General features: G+C 38.8%; 1 pseudogene; it reads right to left on the bottom strand.

Moving 5' to 3' along the window:
• Positions 1 to 2,110: 2,110 nt before the first annotated feature.
• On the bottom strand, positions 2,111 to 2,474 carry LOC115300440 (annotated as a pseudogene).
• Positions 2,475 to 2,987: the final 513 nt, after the last annotated feature.

The raw sequence follows: 2,987 nt of genomic DNA, 5'->3' as shown, positions 1-2,987 counted from the left end.
TTTGAGAGAGATGGCATAAGTCAAGGAGGGGTAGAGAGAGGGGGGAACAGAGTATCCCAAGTGGTCTCTGCACTGACAGGCTGATGTCAGTGAGCCCAATGTGTGGCTTGAACTCATGAACGATGAGACCATGACCTGGGTTGAAGTCAGACCCTCAACTGACTGAGCCACCCAGGTGTCCCAGGAGCGTTTTTATTCCACAGCTGGGCGGGGTGACATCCTTAGAGGTCATGGATATTGCGATATTGTTTAGAGAGGACATGTAGCCGAACAGCTTGGCAGTAAGAAGTTTGTGTTTTAGATCTCCAGCCATGAACTTACAGTGTGAACAGTCATTGCAGATGTGTGATTTTCTGCAGCTACTCAGTGTCGGTGCTAAGTAGGAAGAGTTTGGTCTAACCAGCAATATTGCTTTGCTGTGTGAATATAATGGAGCAAATACTGATGGTCATAATTTATATGATTGAATAATATCATATAATGATGGGCTCTGTACTCTATGGTGGGAAAGAGCGAAGTAAGAACAGGAATAGATGATGGATGATGAAAACATAAGATCAGTGGGTTTGTGGTTTACATTGTTGGAAAGCTGTTGGAGTAGTAAGCTAAAGTAAATGTGCTGGGAAGATAAATAGGATGAGTAAGAGAGTGGAGTCAGATGTTAAAATTGCTATCTTGGGGGCAGTGCATTAATTGTTCTATGACAAGACCTAACGCATGATCATGGCAGTGGCCCCGTGGCGTACCAAGGGAAGAGTTGCAAGTGAGGAGGCTAAGGATTTGGGAATTCACTGCTTGGGGCATTATCCATATGGAAGCTTAAGTCACAGAAAATGATAACAAGAGTAGTGTAACAGGAGAGACAGAAGCAGGTGCTAAATTCTCTGGTGGATACAGGAAAGAGCATGGGGGTCTGAAGATGATCACAGGGTGGTCTAGACCAGTGACATGTGCTTCACAGGATCTGTGGCTTCTGAAGGAGAAATAGTTTATGCCTATTAATGGGAGCAAGGAGGGTGTCTGTGCAGCTTGCAGACCATTGCTTATTTGATAGGTGGAGGAAGAGAAATCTTTATCATATTGAGAAGGAATTCTGGGAAAAGTAGTCTTCACCGATGGGTAGGCAGTGGAGGGAATTTTCAGAGTGGAACTTGAGCCAAGAGAGAATTTAGAGAGCTGGTGTAGATAGTACACTTCTAAAGGCAGGATGAGTGTGGGTGGGAAATTATAGAAAATATAGAAAAGTTAGGGGATGACTTAAAAAAACAGCTACCTGTCAAATAGTTCCATAAATCGCAGTTTCAGAGTATCCAGACTTCTGCTTTAAGAAGCATGAAAATGATTTGTTGAACCAAGGTAACCACACTAACCCCTCCAAGTACCCATCTCTTGGCTTTCTTAAAATGGGTCTAGAAGTATTAATTTCTCTTCAGTATTTTTTTAAGGGGGCATAATTTGAGAAGGATAACTGCCAACTCTTGAACTGTTTGGTAGACTTCACTTGTGAAGCCGTCTTGTCCTGGACTTTGGTTTGTTGGGAGTTCTTACATTACTGATTTAGTTTCATTACTTGTAATCAGTCTGTTCAGATTTTCTTTTTCTTTGTGATTCAATATTGGAAGATTGTATTTCTGGGAATTCATTTCTTCGACGTTGTCTAATTTGGTCCATGTAGTTGTTTTTAATAGTCCGTTATGATCCTCTGTTTTTCTGTGGTGTAAATTGTAACTTCTCTTTCATTTCTGATTTTGTTTGAGCTCTTTTTTTCTTGATGAGTCTGGCTAGAGCTTCATTGGGATTGCTTATTTTTTCAAGGAACCAGCTTTTAGCTTCATCTTTTCTATTATGTTTTTAGTCTCTTTCTTCTGTTTTTGCTCAGATCTTTATTATTCTACTAAGTTAGGTCTTTATCTAGTTACTTTTGGTGTAAAATTAGATTGCTTATTTGAGATTTTTAGTGTTTATTGAGGTAGCTTGTATTGCCCTGAACTTACCCTTAGAACTGCCTTTGCTGCCTCCCGTAGATTTTAGAAAGTTGTCTTTCCATTTTCATTTGCCTCATGGTACTTTTTGTTTTTTTATTTTTTTTAAATAAAACCGTATAAAACATTTAATTTATTGGTCTTTTTGATGTATTAAATTGAGCCATTAATCTTGTTGCTTCATCAACATCAGCTGGTTCATTTTCATGACACTGCTGAGGAATCAGCTGTTTCTGCAGAGGTTCAAGGGCATGTCCTTTGGAGAAATGAGCAAGTTCCTACAAAAGCTGTATTCACTTTGTTAACTTTTTCATCATTCAAAATGTTTATCTTCTTAAGATTAGTGGTAACTGGTTTTGCTTTGCTTTCAGTCTTGGAGTGTTTTTGGCTGGCTATATGAAATACATTTCTGGACCTCTGTCCTCTTGGTTTGCTCTTGGCCATTGTCTTCGAAAACCTTGTACAGCAACTCAAGTTCCAGGTGACGCCGTCTACACGCACTGTCTCATGGTACTTTTTAATTTTCTCTTTGCTATCTTCGTGGATTCATTGGTTGTTGAATAGCATGTTGTCTAATCTCTGTGTGTTTGAGTTTTGTGTCCTCCCCCCTCAGTTTTATTCTTCTTATTGTTTTATAGTTTCACACCATTGTGGTTAGAAAAGATGTTTGATAGGATTTTAGTCATCTTGAATTTATTGAGACATGTGATCTGTCCTGGCGAATGTTTAAAGTGCTCTGTAAAAGAATGTGTTCTGCAGTTTTGGGGTGGAATGTTGTGTATGTTTCTCTTCAGTCCATCTGGTCTGATGTGTTGTTTAAGTCCAGTGCTTGTTTATTGATTTTCTCTCTGAATGATTATTAATGGAATGGCACATTAAAGTCTCCAACTACCATGGCATTGCTTTAAATGTCTTTATGTCTGTTTAAATTTTAGATATTTAGATGCTCCTATGTTGTGTGGATAAATATTTGTTAATGTAAGATCTTCTTGGATTGACTTCTTA

The sequence above is a fragment of the Suricata suricatta genome, chromosome 1 (genome assembly GCF_006229205.1).
Source record: "Suricata suricatta isolate VVHF042 chromosome 1, meerkat_22Aug2017_6uvM2_HiC, whole genome shotgun sequence".
NCBI lineage: Eukaryota > Metazoa > Chordata > Mammalia > Carnivora > Herpestidae > Suricata > Suricata suricatta.
This window is presented reverse-complemented; position numbering and strand designations above follow the sequence as displayed.